The sequence below is a fragment of the Oryctolagus cuniculus genome, chromosome X, assembly GCF_964237555.1.
Source record: "Oryctolagus cuniculus chromosome X, mOryCun1.1, whole genome shotgun sequence".
NCBI classification, from domain to species: Eukaryota; Metazoa; Chordata; class Mammalia; order Lagomorpha; family Leporidae; genus Oryctolagus; species Oryctolagus cuniculus.
Window position 1 is genome coordinate 65,077,898 of NC_091453.1, and position 7,312 is coordinate 65,085,209.

Consider the following 7,312-nt stretch of genomic DNA (forward strand, 5'->3'; position numbering starts at 1 on the left):
GCTAAACTGATCTTCTGTATATAAAAAGAATTGAAAATGAATCTTGATGTGAATGGAAGGGGAGAGGGAGCGGGAAAGGGGAGGGTTGCGGGTGGGAGGGAAGTTATGGGGGGGGAGCCATTGTAATCCATAAACTGTACTTTGGAAATTTATATTCCTTAAATGAAAGTTAAAAAAAAAGAATTAAAAAAAAAAGGAGCGAATAGAGAAGAGCACCTCAGACCTCGGTCTCCGTGAGCGAGGAGAGGCAGAAAAGAAAGGCGTATCGTCTGGGGAAGAACCCAGGCAGCGAGACGGAGCTCAGGCTTTGAAAACTAAGATTGTGTGACGTGTCAGCGGACAGGCAGGAGCGCCAGCGGTCGGGCTGCGCTTGTCTATCGAGGGGAGTCCGAGGTGGTTTTGAGGGGCGAACAACCCAGCGCAAGATGGCGAGTAAGCAGATGTTTGAAGATACTGTGGAGGAGCGTGTCATCAACGAAGAGTATAAAATCTGGAAGAAGAATACACCATTTCTATATGACCTGATTATGACCCATGCTCTTCAGTGGCCCAGTCTTATGGTTCAGTGGCTTCCTGAAGTGACTAAACCGGAAGGAATAGGTTATGCCCTTCATTGGCTAGTCCTGGGGACTCATACATCTGATGAGCAGAATCATCTGGTGGTTGCTCGAGTACATATTCCCAATGATGATGCACACAGTTTGATGCTTCCCACTGTGATAGTGACAAGAGTAAATTTGGTGGCTTTGGTTCTGTAACAGGAAAAATTGAATGTGAAAGTAAAATTAATCATGAAGGAGAAGTAAACCGTGCCCATTACATGCCACAGAATCCTCATATCATTGCTACAAAAACACCATCTTCTGATGTCTTGGTTTTTGACTATACAAAACACCCTATTAAACCAGACCCAAGTGGAGAATGCAATCCTGATCTTAGGTTAGGAGGTCACCAAAAGGAAGGCTATGGTCTTTCCTGGAATTTTAATTTAAGTGGACATCTCCTAAGTGAATCTGATGAGCATACTGTCTGTCTGTGGGAAATAAATGCAGGACCAACGGAAGGCAAAATTGTGGATGCTAAAGCAATCTTTACTGGCCACTCAACTGTTGTGGAGGATGTGGCCTGGCACCTGCTCCATGAGTCGTTGTTTGGATCTGTTGCTGATGATCAGAAACTTATGATATGGGATACCAGTCCAATACCACCTCCATCCTGAGTCACTTGGTGGATGCACATACCACCGAGGTCAACTGCCTCTCGTTCAATCCCTACAGCGAGTTCATTCTAGCAACTGGCTCTGCGGATAAGACTGTAGCTTTATGGGATCTGCATAACTTGAAATTAAAACTTCATACCTTCGAATCTCATAAGGATGAAATTTTCCAGGTCCACTGGTCTCCACATATTGAAACTATTCTGGCTTCAAGTGGTACTGATTGCCGCCTGAATGTATGGGATTTAAGTAAAATTGAAGAACAATCAGCAGAAGATGCAGAAGATGGGCCTCCAGAACTCCTGTTTATTCATGGAGGACACACTGCCAAGATCTCAGATTTTAGTTGGAATCCCAATGAGCCTTGGGTCATCTGCTCCGTGTCTGAGGATAACATCCTGCAGATATGGCAAATGGCTGAAGATAATTTACAATGATAAAGAGTCAGAAGTCACAACATCGGAACTGGAGGGATGTTTTCTGTTGAATGTAATGGTAACATGAAAGAATGCTTGAATTATCAAGCACCAAAAAGGCATTGTATAGTAAGAATTGTTAAGTGGGATGGCTTATGGCGTTCTTCACCCTCTGACTCTAGCACTTTCAAGTGAGTTATTGCATTCTGTATCCTATTGTAGCTGTTAGGGAAGAAAAGAATGTTGTGTAAGAAAGAACATCATCATTGTTTTAAGATCCTAAGTAGCAGGGTACTACTGCCTTGGGTTCAACTGTTTAAGTCCTCATTTTCTCAAACTAAGTGTTTGCTGTTCCCAAATATGCAACAATAACTTTTACACTTTTTCCTTCCAACACTTTCTTGATTGGCTTTGCAAAAATAAAGTTTTAAAATAAAAAAGGGAGAGAATGCTCTAACATGGGAAGCAGTCCATACAGCAGACTCATAGAATGATAACTGCTTTAAGTAGCACTTGGACCTCAGAATAAACCCTTAAAGCATTCTGGTGTTGCTGAATAGCCCATGAGAGCATTCCATGTATGGAAAGCCAAGACACTGTGGCAAAAATAGATCTTCATGAAGGACTTCTGTGGGTGAGACCCCCATGGAAAGAAGTAGCTACCAAAGAAGGATGTACTTTCTTCTGAAGGGAGCAGAGAGCTTCTACTTTGCCTATGGCCTTGTCCAAATACTGACGGAGTTTGTGGATCCAAAAGGCTTCCATAGCCTAGGCAGCTCTTGTTAAGAACATTGAGTGATCACTGATTCTATACATAAGAGTGTTAACTGTTAAATAAACAACAGGAGTCACTGTGCTCTAATTTCCCATGCAGGACCTCTGTCCTCAAAGAGCTGTATTATAAGACTTAATAGTAAAACTTGTTCTCAAAGAATTGCCATTCTAGTGTATTAAGTAGAGGATATTCTTATGCCACACAAATATAGTTATGTCTAAGATGTACCATTCTTGGGTTCCTCTCTAAAGATAATTAAGTTTCAAAAAAAAAAAAAAAACGAAATTACCAATGAGATGCAATGACTTTGAACAGCCATTGTCTAGATTGTTCAGGAACAGCTTTTGTTCTTGTTTTTTTGTTGTTGTTGTTTTAAGGGGTTCTTTTGGTTTTGTTTTTTGTTTTGATTTTTTTTCTTATTCTTTTTCAACCTCATACAAAGTGCTGAACTCTTTACCTAGAATAATCTTCTGTGTATAAAGTTAAATGAAAATAGACCTTAGTAATACACAAGACAGAACAAGAAAAGGAAGAGCAAGTGGTGTGGGAGTGTGGGTGGGAGGGCAGGTACAGTGGGAAGAATTACTATATTCATAAAGTTGTATTTATGAAATGTATACAAATAAAAAACAAATAAAAATACTAATAGGAATATATTATATTTCCAGCTAAGGAAGAGTATAACAAAAAATTATGCATATATGTTTACTTGTGTTCACATTCAATATCTAAGTCAGAATTGGGAGAGTTGAGGTTTCATCTGATGACAAGCAGTAGCTAGCCATGGAAAGCTAGAACTGGAGGAGTAATACTCTTGGAGGAAATAGCATGTAAAAATGCCTATTGATTGGAATGACGTGGTATTGTTGAGCAAAGATGGAAGAGGTAGGTAAGTTACTTCTTCTTTATAGTTTGAAACTAGTAACCTGGTTGAATATTTAATAATTTCTAGGATGAGGTACCATGATTGTCTCAGGAGTACAAAGTTAATAATTTCAGGAATATTAAAAAAAAGAAATTCTCCATAAAATGTTCTAAATTTTCTCACAGCTGATCAATCTTTGAAATTCAAACATGATTATATGAAAGTAAAATATTAATGCACATACACTGAAACTCTGTGTAAATATACAGTGAATGAAAAAAATAGTATGAATATGTTTAAAGACTCAGTTATTAAAGATTCTGTTTAAAAAAAGAAATTATGGGATATGTACACCATTTTTTCTTACACAGCAGGAAAAAAGTGAAATCCTGTTGTTTGCAATAAAATGGATGCAACTGTAAAATATCACACTTAGTGAAATAAGCCAGTCCCATAAGGACAAATACCATATGTTCTCCCTGATCTGTGGTAACTAACAGAGCACCTAAAAGGTAATCTATAGAATTGAAATTGACATTTTGAGATGTGATGACTTTGAACACCCTTGTCTCAACTGTTGAAAAACAGGTTCTGGCTGGCACTGTGGCTCAACAGGCTAATCCTCCGCCTTGCGGCGCCGGCACACCAGGTTCTAGTCCTGGTCAGAGTGCTGGATTCTGTCCCAGTTGCCCCTCTTCCAGGCCAGCTCTCTGCTATGGCCAGGGAGTGCAGTGGAGGATGGCCCAAGTGCTTGGGCCCTGCACCGCATGGGAGACCAGGAGAAGCACCTGGCTCCTGCCTTCGGATCAGCGTGGCGGCCATTGGAGGGTGAACCAACGGCAAAGGAAGACCTTTCTCTCCGTCTCTCTCTCTCTCACTGTCCACTCTGCCTGTAAAAAAAGAAAAAATAAGAAAAAAAGAAAAACAGGTTCTTTTCCATACTATTTGTTGAATTCTTTACTTAGTATAGAGTTAATCTTATGTGTATAAAGTTAATTGAAAATAGATCTTAGTAAAAAATAGGAATGGGAATAGGAGAGGGATGAAGGAAAAGGTTGGGTAGGGTGGGAAGAATCACTATGTTCCTAAAGTTGTATTTGTGAAATGCATGAAGTTTGTATACCTTAAATAAAAGGTTTATGAGGAAAAGTGGGGGGAGTACATTCTCAGGGGAGAATTAGAGAGGGAGGAACTGCAGTGAAAATTCTACATAAGGAAGAAGGATGCTATGGATCTGTTTGAAAGGTGCAGACATACAGCATGAGCACAACACAACATATGACCTTAGCAGCCAGGAGCAGGAGAAAGTGCCAGCTTTGGAGAGTGAGGCCTGTGCCACTAGTGATATAGCCAGAAGGAGAGCTTGGCGTGTGTCTAGGCTGGAGCCCTAAGGGGGATAGGGTACCTGATAACTCACATTTCTCTTTCCCCACCCCATCCCTGCAATGGCACCCAGCAATCGGCTGAGAGTGCAGGCACCATTTTGGACATAATTATGTAACAGCTGTGGCAACTCCTGCACATGCCCCCAGCAACTGGCCTGGGTTAGATGCCATCTTGTCAGCAGTAGCGGCAGCATCAGCTTGGTTGCACGCACCAGGCAACCAGCGAGGAGAAGGCACCATTGTAAAATAAATAGACTGTGGGCAGCAACTCTTGTGCATGTGTGTGTACCAGAGATTTTATCAGAGGGAAAAATCTGCATTCCCCACTAACTTGGAGTCTTGTGGGGGAGGACTGACAGAGGTCTGGGCACCCAAATAAGACTATGAGTTCCTCCAGCCTCTCAACCTATCACAGGCTCCGGGGCTCAAACTGCCTTTGTGGAGAAACCACAGGCAGCTGGCTCTGGGGATGTCTGCCTCTCTGTGCATAGGAGAAGCTGGTGGGCCAGAGCAAATCCTCTGTACTCTGAGACTGTGGAAGCCTTGTGTGCTGAGACTGTAGAAACTCTGTGACTGCACAAGAGTGTACTTTGGGAAATCACGGTGAGCGGCTCCATACACTCAGAGCTCCCTGATTGCCTGGGGTGCATCACTGCAGGAGGATCCAGACTCACACTGAGGACTACATAGATCCTTTGTGCAGTTCATGTGGTATCACAGACGAGTATTGTACCCACTGTAGGCTAATGCCCAGGCATTGATCTTTGACCACGTTGGAAGAGAAGAGTGGAGGTGAGGGTGTGATCACACCAACAGAGGTGACCATTCCCCTTCCCCCCAGCTTCTGTTAACAAGAGGAGATCTACCACACCCAACATGGGTGTTACCTCGGATACTCATCGCACCCTGAACACTGAACAGAGCTCCCTCATCACACCCATCACATGTCTCTTGGTATTCACTGAAACAGCAGATATTCCACTAAACCACAGAGGAACAGTTCAAATATAAAAGCCATCAGAGGAAAAAAAACAAGTGTTTCCACAAATGCCTAAATATAAATGCAGAAATTCAAGAAACAAGAATAAGGAAGACAACATGATACCCCTCAAAGGAACAAAGAACACTTCAATATTACAATGTGAAAATCTGGGGTCGCCTCTCACTGTCTGTAACTCTACTTGTCAAAATAAATAAATAAAATTTAAAAAAAATAAAAAGAAAAAAAGAGAAAGACTAGCTGAATGCATTAAAAAACAAGAGCCACTGTTTGCTACCTACGAGAAACATACCTCACCAACAAAAATGCACACAGATTGAAAATGAAAGGATGAAAAAAGATAGTACATGATAATGGAAAGCAAAAAACAAACTGGTATAGCCATCCCAGTATCAGACAAAATAGACTTTCACACAAAACTACTAAGAGTAACAAAGAAAGGCATTATGTAATGATTAAGGGATCAATTCAACAAGAAAATGTGACTTTAATAAATGTATGTGAACCCAATGCCAGGGTGCCTGGCTATTTAAAACAAATGTTGATGTATCTAAAGGGAGACACATACTCCAATAAATAGTAATGGGGGACTTCAACACCCTACTTTCATCAATGGACAGATGAACTAAACAGAACATCAACGAAGAGACAACAGAGCTAATGTGACTATGGATCAAGTGGACCTGATACCTACAGAACCTTTCATCACACAGATGAAGAATACACATTCTTTCCATCACTGCATGGAAAATTCTCTAAGATAGGCCATGAAGCCAGTCTCAGCAAATAAAAAAAAAAAAAACTGAAATTATACCATGTATCTTTGCTGAGCACAATGGAAATGTAACAACAACTTAAGAATCTTTAGAAAGTATGCAAACACAAAGAGACTGAACATGTTCCTGAATCAACAGTGGATCACAGAAGAAATGAAAAGGAATCAGAAAGGACTTGTAAGAGCAGTCCTATTCATGATAGCTACAAAAAATTTAAATACCTTAGAATAATTTTAATGAAGGATGTGAAAGATCTCCACAATGAAAATTATAAACATTAAAGAAAGAAATAGGGGGCCAGCGCTGTGGTATAGTAGGCTTTGCTTCCACTTGTGGCACTGACATCCCATATGGGTGCCAGTTCACGTCCCAGTTACTTCTCTTCCAATCTAGTCCTCTGCTTGTGACCTGGAAAAGCGGTGGAGGATGGTCCAAGTGCTTGAGCCCATGTGCCCCGTGGGAAGCCTGGAGGAGGCTCCTGGCTCCTAGCTTCAGATCTGCCCAGCTCTGGCCATTTCAGCCATTTGTAGAGTAAACTAGGAGATGGAAGACCTTTCTATCTATCTCTTCCTCTCTCTGTAACTCTGCCTCAAATAAATAAAAACTTTTAAAAAAAATAGAAGAAGACACAAAAAATGGAAAAAAGTCTTCCATGTTTGTGGATTGGAATAATTAAAATCATCAAAATATCCATACTACTGAAAACAATTTACAGATTCAACACAATCCCAATCCAACTCCTAGATCTGTTCTCAGATCTAGGAAAAAACGGTGCTAACATGCATATGGAAACACTAGAGACCCCAAATAGCAAGAGAAATTTTAAACAACAAAAAGCCAGAGGCATCACAGTACCAGATTTTAAGATATACTACAGGG

General features: G+C 40.9%; 1 pseudogene; it reads left to right on the forward strand.

Annotated features, from left to right (window-relative positions):
• Nucleotides 1-205: 205 nt before the first annotated feature.
• Nucleotides 206-2,107, forward strand: LOC100351538 (histone-binding protein RBBP7 pseudogene; annotated as a pseudogene).
• The last annotated feature ends 5,205 nt before the right edge of the window (nt 2,108-7,312 follow it).